Source organism: Rhodnius prolixus, unplaced genomic scaffold (assembly GCF_049639745.1).
Source record: "Rhodnius prolixus isolate KJV_2025 unplaced genomic scaffold, Rpr scaffold_12, whole genome shotgun sequence".
NCBI lineage: Eukaryota > Metazoa > Arthropoda > Insecta > Hemiptera > Reduviidae > Rhodnius > Rhodnius prolixus.
The window spans coordinates 10,498,307-10,518,504 of record NW_027411635.1 but is presented as its reverse complement, the minus strand read 5'-3'; the positions used below and the strand labels follow the sequence as shown (position 1 = coordinate 10,518,504).

The window sequence follows — 20,198 nt, the reverse complement described above, 5'->3', positions numbered from 1 at the left end:
TAATGGTAAAATATCGAAATTGAAAATTAAGAAGAAATTAATAATAAATTAAAAGTTTTAATTGTTAATTAATAAAGGACCAAAAGTTAAAAATAAAGGTCGAAAGATTGGCAACAATTAAAACTGTCCGGTAGGACAGTTGTATAAGGGTTGATCGTCAAAAACTGCACGAAAAAGCGTAACGTTGAAAAACACCCAACTTTGACAATTTTTTTCTCTTTTTCTACAAAAGATAAAATTCCCAAATTTTCTTTAAAATGTACAGCGAATTCTCTTTTATTACTGTAATTTCTTTGCAACAACTCAGATCTAATACATTTCGAGAAATACGTTGCTAAAATAGGCCAAAACGGCATTTTCAGAAAATGTTCTTGTTCTTGTTGTTACCTTTTTTGTAAACAACGTAGCGCCTAAACGCGTGAACCGATTTTCATGAATGAGGTATCATTCGATTCGGAATTTTATGTAGATGTACCTTTTGGGGGTCTCGTCGATGTACATAGAAAGGGAGAGGAGTTAGCCCCATGCATACGATATGAGGCCCCCTCCAAAATTATTATTACTAATAACTCTGTAAATCTTAGCGCGATTTTGATAAAATTTGGCAGGATGAAAGGGTTAGGGCTCCCCTACGTAACATTGAAGCGACGTTCTGCTCTTACACCTACTAAGAGGAAGTATTGCAATCGTTTTATATTATCACTGCGTGAACTTATTTTCATGAATGAATGGTCATTTACGAGGGTCGTTTGAAAAGTCTGTGCAAAGTCAGAGAGATAGCACTACCGGCGCGTATCGAGGTTAAGTTTAGTTAGTAGCATCTCTTGGAAGAACACACACCAAGTTTCAGCCAGATCGGTCTATTTCTTTGTGTTTGGCATTCGTTTGAATCGAGGAAGTTGAGTGATTTTCAAAAAATGGACGAAAAAGAATTTCGTGTGTTGATTAAACACTAATTTATGAAAGGCAAAACGCCTCAGGAGACTAAAGAGAAGCTTGATAAACATTATGGTGACTCTGCACCTTCGATTAGAACAGTTTATAAGTGGTTTCAAAATTTTCGGAGTAGCCATATGGGCACAAGTGACGCTGAACGTTCTAGACGCCCTGTTGAGGTTACTACTCCAGAAATCATTGATAAAATCTATGATATGGTGATGGATGACAGAAGAGTGAAGGTGCGTGAGATTGCTAGTGCTGTGGGCATCTCGAATGAACGGGTACATAATATTTTGCATCAACATTTGGACATGACAAAGCTATCCGCAAGATGGGTGCCGCGATTGCTCACGCTTGACCAAAAACGAAATCGTGTGAAGTGTTGCAAGGACGGTTTGCAGCTGTTCCAGAAGAATCCGCAGGACTTTAAGCGTCGTTTCGTCACTGTGGATGAAACATGGATACATCACTACACTCCTGAGACCAAAGAACAATCTAAATAATTGGTTACCAAGGGGGAATGAATCTGCGCCAAAAAAGGCGAAGACCGTTCCTTCGGCCGGAAAGATTATGGCGACTGTCTTTTAGGATTCGCAAGGAATAATCCTCATCGACTATCTGGAAAAGGGTAAAACTATTACAGGTGCATATTATTCATCGTCATTGGACCGTTTGAAAACCGAGCTGCAAGAAAAACGCCCACGATTGGCCCACAAAAAAGTCCTTTTCCATCACGACAACGCACCAGCTCACACCTCAGCAGTTGTGGTCGCAAAATTAATGGAAATAGGGTTCCAACTCGTTTCACATCCCCCCCTATTCTCCAGACTTGGCTCCCTCGGACTACTATTTGTTCCCCAATATGAAGAAATGGCTGGCGGGAAAAAGATTTTATTCAAACGAGGAGGTGATTGCAGAAACGAATGGCTATTTTTCAGACTTGGACAAATCCTATTATTCGGAAGGGATCAACAAACTAGAGCAGCGTTGGACGAAGTGTATAAGCCTAAAAGGAGACTATGTTGAAAAATAAAAAAGGTTTACCCCAAAAAATTAAGTAGTTTTTATTTTTGCACGGACTTTTCAAACGACCCTCGTATTTCGTAATTTTACTTAGATATGCATTTTAAAAGTTTTGATTGATTCTGTGCATCATAAGGAGAGGGGTTGGGCCCCAACTAGTAAGGCCCTCTATAAAATATAAAATTATTATTACTAATGACTGAAAATTATAGGCCAATTTTGATACAATTTAGCACGTAGAAGTGAATAAAGCTTCCCTATATGACATCGCATGTTCTTACACCTACTAAGAAGAAGTACTGCAATCGGTAAATTATAAATGAGTAAACCGATTTACATCAATGAATTGTCGTTCGATTCAAAATCTTTGTCTCTTTGCCTTTTAGGGAGAAGTACTGTATTCGCAGTTTATTTTTCTTACTCCTCTTAAAAGGAAGTACTGAAATCGCAGTTTAATTTTGCTATTTACTTACAAATACCTTCCTATTTTATTCAAAACGCTTTTTCAAAAAAATTGTTATTGAGGATGGTTTGGGGATCGCAACTATAATAATTCTTTAAAAAGATCTCTCCAGTGGTAGTTACGGTTCCGACTTAACACCTTATCAGGTTATAATGATAGTATTGCTTATTCTAAATTTTAAAAAAATGTTTAAAGCAGATATGTAACTTTACAAAATAGACAAAAAGGAAAATCTATCCAAAAGGTACAAAAATCTCCTTAACAAAAACTTACAGTTTAAAATGTTAAGTGTAAGGGTTGATTAAACGCCAAAAGGTACACAAATCAGCAAGTACCCAACATTTCATTAATACTTCATTGATATTATTTAAGTAATTTTACTGGATTAATTTTCATTAATATTTTTTAGAATTTATTAGATGTCACATACCCTTATGCTGGCCAGTTCGTTCATAATATTTTTTTGTTATAATTGTTATAAAATGTATATCATATCTTCGTTACTAAATAGGTACTTTATTTTAACTCTATTCCAAATTATTCTTCTGATTTCTCTTTAATATGCCCTTTATTCTGTCACATATTCGTGCTTGTTAAAGTAGAAAAAGACAAAGTTAGAGTCGCCTACTGTTTAAATTTGAATCACGGAGGATCTTATCTTAAACAATATTTCAGTCTTACCGAAATATTCGTGAGCCCAAATAAAACACAGTTAATAACAAGTAGATTATTCAACAATAATTATTCATTTCTCAATTTTAATTTAATTTAGTCCCCCTAATTTTACTTATAGTAAAATACTGGAATAATTATCTGAACTAAAAAGTATGCATTTTTTATTCATTTTATATTACAAATGTACAACATTGTGAGAAGAATACCTAGTTTGAAAATTTTATTGAAGAAAACTATATTATTTGCGATGATAAATAAAAAATAATAAGACTGAATTAGGTAACGGATTGGCCATGCGGTTAGCGTATTGTATTCCCACGCGGAGTTCCTGGGATCGAATCCAGGCTGCTGGCTCTTAGATTTTCTCTTCCTAGTTGAAGCTTCTTACAGCTGGACAGTGTTGTGTGTAACGAGAGAACACTGTACGGGGGCCGGGTAGTGCACTGGAAAAAGCTCCAAACGTCCAATAATCTCAGATGTTGAATAATAAAATAATAATAAAAAATACTGAATTTTGACAATAAAAATTCCCTTCCTTAGATTGTTTATTCACCAAAAATTATGAACAATAATTAAAATTAAAGAATAATGTTGAAAAAATAAAGTCGTCCTGCTTTTATACTTGATAGAGTAGTCGGCCTGCCATAAATTATAATCAGGTATAGCATTGTAAGCGGCTGGTTATATACTGGCCGCCACATGGCAGCGCTGCCATCAACAAACTAGCAAGTAATGTTCCAAATTTAGAGTTAAACCTATTTCCGTTCGAATAACCCTTGAATTAATTTTTCTGGAATTGAAAAAGCTAATAGTTCAATAGAAACATGAAATAGAAGATGTCCATTGAAATAATTTACTAAAAAAAAATTAAATTAAAAACCGCAAGAGTCATTAAGACCGCAATACTTCCTTTAAGTGATATTTTAGGGAAAAATCTATTTCCTCTTATCTCCTTTACAATTATTTGAAGATGGCTCAGGTATTAGCTGAGTCAATTTTAACGTAAAAATCTTCGAATAAAATTTGTTACCCCTTTGTTTTTGTTTCTAAAAAAAAGCAATTTTGGTTTAGATTATATTCTAGTTATTATTGAACTGGTAATTTACCTCTTAACTACATAATTTTGCACCCGAAAAAGTGTACATATAACCAATTACTTGCCTTCCACAACATTTTAACCTTTTTTTAATGTTTGACATTGTTTAATGTTTAATTTTAAGTTAATTGTTAATTAATAAAGGTCTAAAAAGTTGATAAACAAAGGTCGAAAGAATTGCAATAATAATAATAATTAGCCAGCAGCTGGATTCGATCCTGGGATCTCCGCGTGAGAATACAATACGCTAACCGCATAGCTAATCCGTTCCCTAATTGTTCAACGTTTGAAAATGCTAAATATAAAATTTTAACTCCAGCAATTTACCATTTTACAATTTCTCTGTCAATGCGACGCATACATATCATAGATAATTAGTAAAAAAAAACAACTTTTAACGCGCTTTGAATTTTCTAAAACGTTTACTTAAGGTGAAAACATAAAGTTGAAAATCTAAACGATCACAAAACATCCACTTAACGAGGAATAAGAGAAAGTAATAAATACATAATTGTCTTAAAAATTTTTATTGAAGTTTCACAGGGGAAGGCAGAAACTACTGCCTTAAACCTTCACACTCTAATGTACCGCAACGAGTACAATGTCCGATTTTACTACTTATATTACATTAAGGTACGTTGGAAGCGTGGTTGGAATTAAATTTATTGTTTTTATAGACTAATTTTTCCAAATCTTCTTCTAAATAATTGCATATCTCCCTTATTATTATTTAATAGATCTTTGTTAATAATTCATACCTCTTTTATAAAAACGTTTCGGCAACTCATATTAGTCAACATAATAATTGTTTATAAATATGGACACAAATTATTGATTATTCTTCTGAATTAAACAAGTTTTTAAATTAATTTTATAACATTAAAAGTAACTATTATAAATATAATTACAAATAAATAATACAAATAGTTTAAATAATTTTAAGTTTCAATTTCAAAAAACGGCTGACTGTAAATACGATATTATTGAATAATTTCTTCCATTTACCTCTTACAAGTCGAAGGGCTATTCAAAAATTGGGGCCGATTTTCAATTTTTAGATTCCACCGATAATACTAACTTTAACCACTGAAAAATTGCTTCAGTCAGTTAGCATGGTTGCTCAGTTTTGACTAAAATCTGACTTTTTCCACATCTCCTGGTGGCATCTAAGCAATATATCAAATTTAACTTTGAATCACGCAAAACAATACACCAATTTGTACAAAGAAATTAAATAAATGATTAGACAAACCAGTCTGTTTTGTTTCTCATGGTATTTTTAATATATACTTGAATCGTAACAATTAATGCTGAGATGTGCACATTGTGGCCATTAATGTAAGAAATATACGAAATATTCGAAAGCCAATATCTACACGTGGAAATAGTAGCGTATGTACGAGGGTCGTTTGAAAAGTCCGTGCAAAGTCAGAGAGATAGCACCACTGGCGCGTATCGAGGTTATGTTTAGTTAGTAGCATCTCTTGGAAGAACCCTCACCAAGTTTCAGCCAGATCGGTCTATTTCTTTGTGTTTGGCATTCGTTTGAATCGAGGAAGTCGAGTGATTTTCAAAAAATGGACGAAAAAGAATTTCGTGTGTTGATTAAACACTACTTTATGAAAGGCAAAACGCCTCAGGAGACTAAAGAGAAGCTTGATAAACATTATGGTGACTCTGCACCTTCGATTAGAACAGTTTATAAGTGGTTTCAAAATTTTCGGAGTGGCCATATGGGCACAAGTGACGCTGAACGTTCTGGACGCCCTGTTGAGGTTACTACTCCAGAAATCATTGATAAAATCCATGATATGGTGATGGATGACAGAAGAGTGAAGGTGCGTGAGATTGCTAGTGCTGTGGGCATCTCGAATGAACGGGTACATAATATTTTGAAATTGCAAAAACCTTCTCGGGGATATACCTAATAATTTCCCAAATTTTCACGGCGATTGGATGTATGGTTTTTGAATCTATCGAGTACAAACAAACAGACACACATTCATTTTTATATATACGAGGGTCGTTTGAAAAGTCCGTGCAAAAATAAAAACTATTTAATTTTTTGGGATAAACCTTTTTTATTTTTCAACATAGTCTCCTTTTAGGCTTATACACTTCGTCCAACGCTGCTCTAGTTTGTTGATCCCTTCCGAATAATAGGATTTGTCCAAGTCTGAAAAATAGCCATTCGTTTCTGCAATCACCTCCTCGTTTGAATAAAATCTTTTTCCCGCCAGCCATTTCTTCATATTGGGGAACAAATAGTAGTCCGAGGGAGCCAAGTCTGGAGATTAGGGGGGATATGAAACGAGTTGGAACCCTATTTCCATTAATTTTGCGACCACAGTTGTGAGGTGTGAGCTGGTGCGTTGTCGTGATGGAAAAGGACTTTTTTGTGGGCCAATCGTGGGCGTTTTTCTTGCAGCTCGGTTTTCAAACGGTCCAATAACGATGAATAATATGCATCTGTAATAGTTTTACCCTTTTCCAGATAGTCGATGAGGATTATTCCTTGCGAATCCCAAAAGACAGTCGCCATAATCTTTCCGGCCGAAGGAACGGTCTTCGCCTTTTTTGGCGCAGATTCCCCCTTGGTAACCCATTGTTTAGATTGTTCTTTGGTCTCAGGAGTGTAGTGATGTATCCATGTTTCATCCACAGTGACGAAACGACGCTTAAAGTCCTGCGGATTCTTCTGGAACAGCTGCAAACCGTCCTTGCAACACTTCACACGTTTTCGTTTTTGGTCAAGCGTGAGCAATCGCGGCACCCATCTTGCGGATAGCTTTGTCATGTCCAAATGTTGATGCAAAATATTATGTACCCGTTCATTCGAGATGCCCACAGCACTAGCAATCTCACGCACCTTCACTCTTCTGTCATCCATCACCATATCATGGATTTTATCAATGATTTCTGGAGTAGTAACCTCAACAGGGCGTCCAGAACGTTCAGCGTCACTTGTGCCCATATGGCCACTCCGAAAATTTTGAAACCACTTATAAACTGTTCTAATCGAAGGTGCAGAGTCACCATAATGTTTATCAAGCTTCTCTTTAGTCTCCTGAGGCGTTTTGCCTTTCATAAAGTAGTGTTTAATCAACACACGAAATTCTTTTTCGTCCATTTTTTGAAAATCACTCGACTTCCTCGATTCAAACGAATGCCAAACACAAAGAAATAGACCGATCTGGCTGAAACTTGGTGTGTGTTCTTCCAAGAGATGCTACTAACTAAACATAACCTCGATACGCGCCAGTAGTGCTATCTCTCTGACTTTGCACGGTCTTTTCAAACGACCCTCGTATAGATAAGGAATGTAACAGATACTGTGTTAGATGTTTTAAGTTAATGAAACTTTCCAATAACATTTTAAATTGACAAGATTCACTGTTCACTTCCGTACTGACAACTTTGAGTTCCATATTTTATTATTAGAAGCAGGTCTTAATAACATCTGTTTTCGTGATATGTTTAATTATTTCTTTTTAAAAAAACTCTTTGGATGTCAGAAAGAAATTTGAATAAGTTAGATACATTCATTTCGTCTGCTGCCTATCCCTTCCTAAAAAATAATCAACTGTACAGTTTGGAAGAACTTAGATTATTATTTGTCTTATTTCATTGCCAAAATACAAAACTGCACAACAGTGGAGCTAACCCTCAACAAGTCATACTTTGAGGAATACATTTTTAATTAATATGGTTTCTTTAAACAAAATTATTAAGAATATTTACTTATTTATTTATTTAGAGTAACTAATAAACAAATCTATACAATAATAAATCTATATATATCTATAATTTGTTTATAAACTTCTGCGTAATTGAGTAGTATATCGTATAGCTCAGATCCTGTTTCAACAATGGCCAAACAAACCATAGGAATCAAGCTTAACTCGTGAATTGAATCCTCTTTCATACAATTTTCATGCTTACAAAAACCTTTATAACTAATCAATCACTCTTTGCAGTTAAGTTCATAAACTGTGGTTACAATTTTGTGGACATTGTTTTCTCATAATGCAAAACAATCTGCAGCAATAGCAAACTGTAAATTTGTCCGCTGCATATCTTATACCCTGACACTAGACGGTGGTTAATTATTAGATGTACGCGTTTTTTAGCTAGTAACGATATATGGTGACACGAGTTGTCACTTTACTTCTTAAGGTAATTTGGCGAATTTGGGTAGTCACTGCGTAATCATATTACTCTAGTCACTGCGTAATCATATTACTCTAGTCACTGCGCAATCATATTGCGCTAGTCACTTCTATTTGAACTAACCTATCCTACACCTCTGAACGTCTGCTATTTTTGTGAGCCTGATCACACTATTTCTCACTATTTATTAATTTTCTTATTTAAATTTATTCATTAATTAATCTTTTCATTTGTAGAACCTAAGTTTTTAAATGATTCTACAGATATGTAGAGTGTAAATCAAGTAACGACCACGACTCTTTGCAGCATATTCTAATCATCAAAATTAACGAATAAATAATTTTTTTTTAAAGGTTATTTGATAGTTAGTTTTCTTTTTTAGTACTCAGCGTCATATTTCCTTATAAACAATGGCCTTAATTTTTGACAACGACAAGAAATGTCATGTTTTTCAGAGATTTTAGACCGCCCCATATCTTCTAAACCATTAGACATGATATTAAATATCATATCATTTTTCCTTTCACCTGATAATTAAACTAAAATCAATTCTCATTCAAACTAATAACTACATTTCTCTTCGATTTTTGCCGCACTATTTGCACCTTATGACCTATGGACTATGGCTATTTAAAAAAACCCTAAACTTGATGCCCTAAGCACGTGCTTATTTTTACTTTATGGTTACTTCCAACTCTCTGTATATACAGTGACTCCCATTAATATTGGGACAGACTTACAGAAGTTCAAAATTGACGAAAATTAAAAGTGGCACCCATTTATTCAAATTTTTATAAATTCATTTCATTTTATAATTACTATTAATTAAATAAAAACTATTTAAATAAGTACATAAAAATGTTTTGGTAGATTAAAAAAAATATATATAATAATAAGAGCAAATTCTACCTCTCATAAATATTGGGACACTATTATAATTTATAGTTTGTCCAAGGTTTTGCCCGAATATTTATACAATTTGTAAATATATACCTTAAGCATATATTCAATATGAAATTAATAATTAAATTAGTTTATATAAATCAAGCCAGGTGTAACATGTCGCGCAAAAATACAAATACAACGATTGAACAAAGAAATATTATAATTTCTTTGCACAAAGACAATAAAAAGTGTTAGAGAGACAGAAAAACTGATCGGACCTAAAACATCTACTGCGTGGAACATCATTCAGCGTTACCAAAAAGAAAAAAGAATTGTTTCAACCCCACAAAAAGGCCGTCCTCAACTGCTCTCTGAGAGAGAGCAGCAGAGAGCAGCGTTATATATTAAAAGAATTAAAAAAGATCACCGACTTAGTGCTCCAAAACTTCTATGTGAAATTTTTGACATGTTCAGAGAGCAAAAAAGGAGCAGAAACAGTTCGGAGAGTGCTAAGAAAACTCGACTATAATGGTAGAGTAGCCTGGAAGAATCCTTTTGTCAGTACCATAAATAGTGTTAAGAGAGTGAAATTTGCCGAAAAATATTCCAATGTAAATAGTGGCTTTTGGAATGATATACTCTAGCGATGAATCAAAATTTAATGTTTTCCAGTCAGATGGAAGGGTTATGGTCTGGAGGAAAGCGAATGCTGAACTCGAAAAGAAGAATTTACAGCCAACTTTAAAGGGTTTTAAAGCTGCACCTCCGGGTGGAGGTGGGTCAGTTCTGGTTTGGGGCTAGTTGTCCGCATCAGGATTTGGAGAATTAGTGTTTATTGATGGAATGATGCACAAAATGGTTTATAGTAATATATTAAAATATAATTTGAAAAAAGTGCCCAAACATTTGGTATTTTAGGGTCTTCTAAATTCTATCAAGATAACGACCCCAAACCTACGGCTTGGGTGATACGTCAGTGACTGTTATACAATTGCCCAAAAGTATTCCAAACCTCTCCGCAGTCACCAGATCTTAATCCCATTGAACATTTATGGCAATATTTAGCCAGTGCTTTAAGAAAAACGAATAATATTTAACAAAAATGAATTAAAACGATGTTTCCTGGAAGAATGGGAAAAAAACACCACCTGAATTAACCAAAAACTTGTTTCACCTATGCCTGATCGTTAGAGGGCTATTGTAAGTCAAAAAGCAATTATTAAATTATTACCAACCAATTATTAAATAGTAGGAGATTTTAACTCTAGCAATTCTGGTGTCCCAATATTTTTGAGAGCCTTATTTTACACTTTTTCAAAAAGTGCTACCTAACAGTTTGAAATTTCATCGATTTATACTTATATATAATTTCCACAGATGTTGCTAATGTAATTTAAAAAAAAAAAAAATTCCAAACTTTTGTCTGTTGTTTTCATTTTCCTTTTAAATCATTTTGTAATAGGTGTCCCAATATTAATGGGAGTCACCGTAGATAGTTTCTTTTTAGTGTTCTTTTACCGGATATACACGTTTTTAAATCACCTGTACACATTTATTGATTTCTACAAGGCTCGTGTTTGTATGTGTATTTGTCGTTGGTCTATCAGTGTTTTGGGGAATTTCTTGAAAATTATACTAGCTGTCTCTACGCTTATTGTTGTACAAAAACCACTCATATGAAGAGCTTATAACTTCGCTTCTTATCTTTATTTAATTAAAGCCGGAAAAGGTGAATTGTAGCGATTGATTGAGGTAAACTGCGAAAAATGTATTCTTTGCAAAACAAAAAATGAATAAAAAGAACTGTTAATACTTCATAATTATTCAAGTTATTTTGTTTGTTTACTTAAATAATAAATTCAAATTTAAATAACTTATAATTATGAATAAATGTATGAACTTGGTAGCGTAGGTATTTTAAGATTTTTGAAAATCTAGAAACATTACGAAAACATATAAAAGTTTGTTTTTATAAAGTGAGTTGACCTAAAATCCACAATCCTTTTGTTTGTGATTTAAACTACTATATCAAAGTTGTTGATTTGGGTATGGATTTTTAATTTAAAAGAAAAATCTCGTTGAATTCTGGTAATAATTTCAAGAAGCCTGTTTCACGTCTTTTCGAACGATTTTCTTGTCAATCATTTTACTTCCGTTTACAACTATATTTCTGTAAGAGTCTGGATTTTCAATGTTAACAATTTAAAAAAATTAAATCGGCTAGATGTGCAGCAGGATATGCATGGCATCTTATCAATCTCGCAATGGATCACATTCAATGTTGTTTGCCGTTTAAAAGATGCACTTAAATCCGAAACTGTATATTTTTATTTAAGAGTGCTTTTTGTGCTAATGAATAGTAAACTGAGAAGGCTGTCCGAGGCAACTTGAGCTTAATGGGTCCGTGAAACAAAAAAAAAAGTTACAACCTTAGCTCTAAGGTGCTATCCCACTAAATTGTACGTCATCACCACAGTGTAATATTAGTCAGTTTAAGAGACGTTTTGTAAGTTGCGAATTTGAAGATGGTTGCTTGACCGTTATAATGTATTTCTTGGACGAATACTTTCTAGCATTTACTCTTTTTAAACTAATTTTTGTCCACAAATTAAACCAGTGTTTCAAATCCAATCCTTCCAATCAAAAAAACTAAACTCTCAAGAGTTACCGACAATCGATCGTAACTTATACAATACAAACAAACCACTTATCTACACCATGATACTCGAAACTTGTTGGCTCAACCATAGCTCCCAGTATCCAATCCTTCCAATCAAAAACTAAACTCTCTAGAGTTATCGACAATCGATCGTAACTTTTACAATACAAACAAACCACTTATCTACACCATGATACTCGAAACTTGTTGGCTCAACCATAGCTTCCAGTATCTACAAGAATCCAATCCTTCCAATAAAAAAAATTGCTCCTTTGAATCGTTAATGCTTCCTTACTCAGTTTCTAACTCTACCTTGCACCAAGATTTCCTTTCTAAAGCGGCAAGATCACGCAAAGCTAAATTCCAGGTCACTCAATTTCTTCACTCTCTAACCCTCTAGTTTTTTTTTTAACTTGGTGCATTGTTTGTAAATTCACCAAGACGGTGGTCGCGATATTGGCTATCGATCATCTTAATGAAGTAAGTAACAGCTCTTCGTCGGGAGTTCCACCATGTTTATCTACTTAGAAAGATACAATGTAAAATAATGCCTATTTTTTTTAGGCAGGCTTTACGTCCAACTACCAATTATCGTGAACGGAGGCGGATAGCAAACATAACTTACTACAAAAGTTCTCATATTAAACAATAAATAAAATACGTAAAATAAAGAACCTCTCGGTAAAAATGTTCTTGGAAAACTTCGAAAAAGGGTCATTCGTGTGAGACCAAACATCAAGAACAAGTGGGTGTTGCATCACGATAAATGCCTTGTCACACAGCAATTTCAATAAACCAGAGTTTTTGGCCAGTAAAAACGGTCCTGTGGCTCCTCAGCCTCCTTATTCGCCTGACTTGAGTCCTTGTGACTTTTTTCTCTTCCCGAAGTTGAAAAATAACCTAAAGGGAACTCATTTTGGGACTGTGGAAAACATTCAAACGGCTGTAACCGACTAGCTGAAGGCTATTCCAGTATTGGAGTTCGAGCACTGCTATGAGGAGTGGAAGAAACGTCTCCAGCGCTGTGTGGCTTCAGAAGGAAGTTATTTGGAAGGTGACAATATAGAATTGTAATTCTTTTTGAATAAAAATTTTTTAAAAAATCAGTCTCATTACTTAATTTACAGACCTCGTAAAATGTAAAAGGCGGAAATCGTACTCAGTACCACAATACGATACATTAAAAAAACTGTTAACCTTTCTATACTATAATGAAGGTTACAATGTTCTGTACATTGACACTTCGTTAATTTTATGTTTGTACATATTTATAATATAATAAAGATTAATTATTCGTAAAAAACTGTAATATAATTCGTACAACTGCTTCACCGATTTTATTCAAGATTTGAAATTGTGGTCATGTAATTTTTCTTTTCTTTAATATAAAATAGTGGAGTGCCCTTTAGTGGTTATATCTCCCAGAGAATTTCTAAAAACAGCACATTTCCTATGTAAAAATTTTTAAATAAAAGTGATAGACCTTTCTGTATTCATAATATAATATTTTTAAAGAAAAAATCTTTTAAAACCATTTTTGAGAAAAATCTCGAGAAAAACAAAAAACTATGGGAAAAATTCTCATCTGTAAAAATCAAACTTTCGATTTTGACCAACTTCCAGCTAAAAATTTTGCATAATACGGAAGTGTCCGTAATAGAAAAATGGTCTACCAAGTTTAGAGATTTTTAGCTTTTCATTTATGAATTTTTGTTTATTTTCTCGTATTCAGCGGACATTGAAACTTGTTTATTCGGTGAATACTTCGTCTCAAAAATTTTAACAGATAAAAATTACTACATGTATGAATAAGTAAAAACAAAATCTCATTACTCTGTACAAAAAAAAAATAATACTTTTATCGTAGTTTACGTAACCAAATTTTTTTTAACACGTAAAATTTTTTATCATTTCAGTCCCATCAATTTGTTTAACTATTTCACAAGGTTTACTAAGATAAAATGTTGAATTTAATGCAATGACTCCCTTTAAAATAATTGTTAGAGAGGAAATAACAAAATGAAATCTCTTTGTAAAAAATGTAATGACCAATTTGTAAAAAGGATTTCTTTTGGCTTACTCCGAGATCCACGAAACAATATTTTCGGAGAAGTCTCAAAATTAAAAATCTGTACAATATCTTAAGTTCTTCACAAGGTTTTAAAATTAAAGGTGTCTATGCAAGTATTCTTAGGAGTAATTTAAAGCTTTTTTTTCAACAACATTTTTGTAGATTCTGGGAGTCACGACACTGTTTTATAGATTTTCGTTAGAAAATCTTACTGTATATTGCAGTAACGCTTTACAGATATTTATAGTTCTATACTCTAGGAGAACTAACGACAGGCAGTGCATGAAGGTAAAAATGCTGTTACAAGCTCAGCTAGCTAGCCATAATTTAGCACAGCTGCGAGAACTGCCCTACAGTCTAAGAATAGGGAGAAAGTAGTTCTAGTACTATAGACCTGTCAGTTTTAGTAGAATTAAGCTTTCAACCTTTGGTATTCGGACGAACTTCAAAAAAAAAAAAAAATAGGTGGGGAAACATATTTATTTATTGTTGCTAGGTTGTCACAATTGAAGGTGCAGGCTGGCCACTACCTGTCTCTATACAATATGGCTGACCCAAGGTGCCCTAAAATCCCTATGTAAGTACTTCGCTTCTGTGCACAATTTACTAACGTCTTAATTTCAAAATGAGGCTCTCACTTTAACGAAATCTTTTTTGAAATTATGAAGTTTTCAGAACAGATAATGTGAAATGTCTTTGGCACTTAAGGAATCACACTTTGTACTCTCCCTTAGAACAATATGGACGACTGGTCTTTACATTTTACAGACTTTCGGACAGTTTATAGCATAAGCCGTTCGGGGACACATTCATAACCACAACAGAGTATAACCACATGGATTATACTCTTCTCACGTAGCACACCCAGTTGATCATATAAAACCACTGATGAGGGCACCATCCGTGTGTTTGGCGTACAAGAAAAGAAGAGTTTTTCAGTTCTATTCCAACAAACCTGGATTCAAAACATTATAAGTTTAACAATTATTTAAGAGTTCTGTTCATTATTTTTCAGTGACTGTTTCATTTATTCATTTTTTAAATCTTTTATTGAAATTTACAACTGCAACGATTGTTGCAACAAGCAGATGTGGTACATAATAAAAAAAGAATATCACGTGAAAATGTAAGAGTGGAGAAGGCACCCAGCAGTGTAACTCCATTATCTTGTACATATTTATGTTCTTATAATGACAATAGATCGCGAAGCCATCTTCTCTTGGAGGATCTAGTATTGCAGAAGAATATAGTTTTTCGATTAGAGGATTAGAATGAGCTGCTGTAGAGGAATGAAATTTGAGAAAATATGTTTTAGCAAGATTTTTAATGAAAGTAATTTTGAGGTCATTGTAGATTGTGAGGTTAGAACGAAGTTTTCGAAGTATTTTTGACTGTAAAGTCTGGGATGCGTAGAGAGTTGGAACGCTTAGTCGATCCCCCATACTTCGATGGGCCGTATGACCAAATAGGTCGCAGTAGCAGAAGGTTTAGGAATCTTTTGTTTTGTAGGTTGAGTTTAGATGGTTTGTCAAGTTTCTTGTCTTTTCAGTCTAGTATGGGGATTCCTTGTCAACCGTTTGCTTCTAGGTACAGTCCAAGGTAGCGTACTCGTATTTTGTCCACAGTTGGTACAGAAGTTTGGTTGATGAAGATGGGAGGTAGGATTTTCATCTTAAGAGTAAATACTATATATTTTTTGATTTCGTAACGTTAGTTTTAATTTGCCATCTGATAAGCCAGTCCTGTAAGTGGTTGATGTGTTTTTGAAGAGCCCGAATAGCATTTATTTAAAATTTATAAAAATGAAGAGAAATTATTGCCAATTTTAATTTACTTTATTGAGCTTTTAACCTAGTTTTCTATAGGGCTTATACTGATTAAAAATTGCACACCTTCTGTTTACATATTGTGTGCTAACCTTAAAGATTTACCAACTTGATTTTTTCTTTGATTGTGGCTGAGATTTCCCAATTAGTTTCTGTTCTGTCTAACGCATAAGAAACCCATCAACCTTACGTACAGCAGTTTGAACAAAAAATATCATAATTGTCAATAACATAAGCCCTGAAAAAGACCTAGTCCCTAGGACGAAAAGTTAGGCAAAAATAATTACTACTGAAATTGCCAATATTCTATTTGAATTAATAATATGTGTCACCAAAAATAATGAACATATGGGTGAGTGTTGGTCTAGTGGTTATAAACGTGGCTTTATGAATGGGAGGTCCCCAGTTCGAATCTCGCGTATTGTTACTTTTTTATTTGTGTTGAAAAAAATGGTAACAGTAAAGTATGTGCTACTTAATTGGTGATAAGACGTTAAGCCCTGTCAAGAAGTAAAAAAAAAAATAGGCGATTACGTTTTACGTTTACGCTACAATAATTTAGGTGGTAGACCTGTATACTGTACCGACTATTGGCACTTTACTGAGTATTTGACCCAAGCACAGGACAAATTGAATTCTGGAAAAACAATTACAGATTACTTCCAGATATTCAAGCACGACTTTGTATCAATGTACAAAGTAAACTCCTTTTCAACAAAGTAAGCCATCAGATCCGTTGTTACTCTTCACTCGGTTGGTGACTAAACTGTTGTACCAACTATGGACAAAATACGCTACCTTGGACTGTACCTAGAAGCAAACGGTTTACATGGAATCCCCCATACTAGACTGAAAAGACAAGAAACTAACCAACGTTACAAAAACTTAGTCGCCAGACTACTTGACAAACGATCTAAACTCAACCAACAAAACAAAAGATTCCTAAACCTTCTGCTACTGCGACCTATTTGGTCATACGGCCCATCGAAGTATGGGGGATCGACTAAGCGTTCCAACTCTCTACGCATCCCAGACTTTACAGTCAAAAATACTTCGAAAACTTCGTTCTAACCTCACAATCTACAATGACCTCAAAATTACTTTCATTAAAGATCTTGCTAAAACATATTTTCTCAAATTTCATTCCTCTACAGCAGCTCATTCTAACCTTCTAATCGAAAAACTATATTCTTCTGCAATACCAGGTGATCCTCCAAGAGAAGATGGCCTCGCGATCTACTGTCGTTATAAGTGCACACATATGTCCAAGATAATGGAGTGACACTGCTACTGCCTTCTCCACTCGTATATTTTATTTTATCTATAGCAGATTTGGGGAAATTAGAACGACTTGCCATTAAATAAATAATATTAAAGTTCCCCTTAATTTTATCAATAATTAATCTCTTTAATTTGTTGACTACGAGCACGTTAGAGGCATGCTTAAGATTTTACTCCTCTGTAGCGATCACTACATTGTCTTAGAGATTGCTACCAAAACAATATATCCCAAATTAGGTAAATACAAACAAATCTAAACACTCAAGATACTTAATAATGATGTATTTACAAGGACTTTAATAGGCACTAATTGAGACTAATTTGTCAATATTAGTACAAGTGTTACGTGAAGTGTTTGCGGCCATCTTTGTTTACACACATATACACATTCATATGTACACAGACTTAGGACAATATTTACTTAAGACACTAAGAGGTATGTTTACAAAGCGTGCACACAAATCTTTACATCTTAATATCTGCATATACGAGTATGTTAACTCGTTCAAATTACAATTCTAACTACATAACTTTAGGCCATTAAGTAGTATTTTAAAGAAAATTTTAATTGTTTTGGTCATCATTGATGTTGCAAACTAGTTTACTTGAATAACTTGATTAAGTTGTTCTTTTATACTTAGAATAAGGTTCTTATTAAAGAAAGAATTTAAACCCTACTTTAATTGACTGTCATATTCACAATAAATAATTTTACAAAACAAAACACACACAATTACTAAGAATTATTCAGCACATTTCTTTGATGGTTTACCCGAACGGACTATAAAGAGCTTTTGAAGGCTAACTTTAGCCATTTTGTATTGACCTAAGACTTATTTAAATAACAAATACAACTAATTTATTTGATTTACCAAAAAACTATGTCATTTTTAAAATAACAAGGCATAAGATATAACTTTAAAGCCACATTTTAACTTGGCCTTATTTAAATGTTAGTGTAAATTCCATTACTTTTCTTCGACGACCAATTCTATCAAAAAGTTAGTCGTTTTATAGTTACTGTGTTTATGTGGCCCACTATTTAAGACTATCTTACTTAAATATTAGGGCTTTTACAACTACTTTACTTGATTTATTCAATTATTTTGTCATTTTCACAATAACCAGGTTTTATAAGGTACAACTTTTAAAGCCCTTATATTAGTCCACTTTGTAAGTTTGTTCATTTTTACTAGAGGGTAGTATTTTAAAGCCCATCTTTGGCCATATTTGACTTCGTCACATTAAATATTTGGACAAATTAAATTAGTTTGTTTCAAAAGTTTACAGTTCGCCCGTTTGTTGATTTTTCGTAGGCTATTTTAAATTCCTAATTTAGTGTTTGTTTTTTTTTAACCTAAATCATAATATTCAAACGATTTTTGAAAAATATAGTTTTTTATTTGACCAAACTTTAATGAATTATGAATGGTAAATTTGAATTATGTATTAGAGCAAATAAAATTAGCTATTTTGTTTGTTATTTTGTCAGTTCTCTAGTAACTAGCGCCATAAAGCATTGTGCTTCAAAGAGCACGTTTAGGTCATATATTAATTGATCGGTCAGTCGTATTTAATTAAATATTAGGGCAAATTATTGTTTACTATATTGTTACACGGTAGTGTGATAGTCTTAGTAACACTGATAGCTTTGAATGCATCCTTGAACAAGCTTTACACTCGCGCACATTTCAACTGGAGATACCCATCGTTAAGCTAATTGCTCTCGTCACCCGATGAGGAAATCGCCTAGAAGGATTTATCAGGGATGATGCGTGATGAGAGGTGGTGGGCCAAGCCGTTTACAGTGGGATTGATGGATTTTAGAGCCAATTAAACTAGGTTTTTTGTATGGATATCTATGGTCAGTTAGATTCTAACTGAAGTAACACGGGTCAGAAGACCTTCTGTCACGTGCTTAATGATAAAGCTCAGCTTATTGATTGACTTGGCCCATATTTAAATTAAATACTACAACAATATAAAACTACTTTTACCCCAATTATTTAATAAGTTCCTTAAGTTTTAACTTAGTGTTCTCTGCGCTAAAAATTAAATTAAAACTTAACTTTGTCCCTAACTCCACTTGGTCAAATTATTTTATAATGTTAGGGATGGTAAGATATTTATATAAAGCTAGTTATAGAATTTCTCAGCATTTGTATAACTTTGCCTCGGACTAAAGTACAATTTCAAATCAAATTTTTAAACCTTATTTATCTTAAATCGTTTACTTTGAATAACTCTCCCCATTTTTCTGTTTTTTATTTTTTGGTTTAGGACACTGCTTTAAGGGCAAACTATGGATCTTTTTTATGTTTATTTGTTCTCTCTTAAATGATTAAACTTACAGGTTAAACTAAAGAAATAAATAATTTACCTTGTAGTTTGAATTCTCCAGCTGTAATATCGCATTTCTCTATCGTATTTTATAGAATCTTCTTTCGGAATTTTAATTTTTTTTTCTGAAAAGATTTTTCTTTGTCCTTAATTTGGCAGGAGAAACACCGTTATGTTGTTTTGTTTTTTTAATATTTTAGTCTAGGCCTAGCACTTTCCCATTCTATGCACTTAGTAGTTGCCCGAACTAGTCACTGATTGTAGCCAGTTGCAGTGCCTTCAGTTTTGTTGTTACCCCCACTACACTGTGTTCTTTTGTAGTGGGGTGGGAGAGTAAGTTGCCCCGCTTCGTGTTGCCCTGACTGCGGATGTATGTAGGGCCGGCAGGTTAGTTAGGTGGGTGAGGTACCTTACCTTTGTGCCCAGTGTGTTACCCTCAAAAGGAAGAGGCCAGGATGAAGAAGTGGTCCTGTTGGTTGCCCCCACTCTAGACGGGCGGCCTGTTTGTAAGGCCAGAGAATTGAGTTGTCACAAAACTTGCCTAAGCTACAATCTACACCAAGTATCTGCTCTTAACAGTTTTTTTGTTTTGTTTCCCTTTTTAATTTCTTATTTTTAAAGTTCTGGTTTATTTATTTTACTCTTACTTCTTGCAAAGAGCATACGAGTAAAATTTACAAAATTGAGGGTATTTCAGCTTTCCTAATTAGGAAAAAATCTAATATTGAACTCTTAAATGACCATTTTTAAAAGCAGTTTATGGAATAAAA

The 20,198-nt window shown here is 33.6% G+C and overlaps 1 protein-coding gene across 1 annotated transcript in view; it reads right to left on the bottom strand.

Annotated features, from left to right (window-relative positions):
- The window catches only part of LOC141462088 (growth arrest-specific protein 1-like), a 42,675-nt gene extending 22,974 nt beyond the window's left edge, over nt 1-19,701 (bottom strand). The window contains exon 1 of the mRNA XM_074143686.1: nt 19,469-19,701. The gene's annotated coding sequence lies outside the window, so the exon portion shown is untranslated. The remainder of the gene's footprint in view (nt 1-19,468) is intronic.
- Between the last annotated feature and the right edge of the window lie 497 nt (nt 19,702-20,198).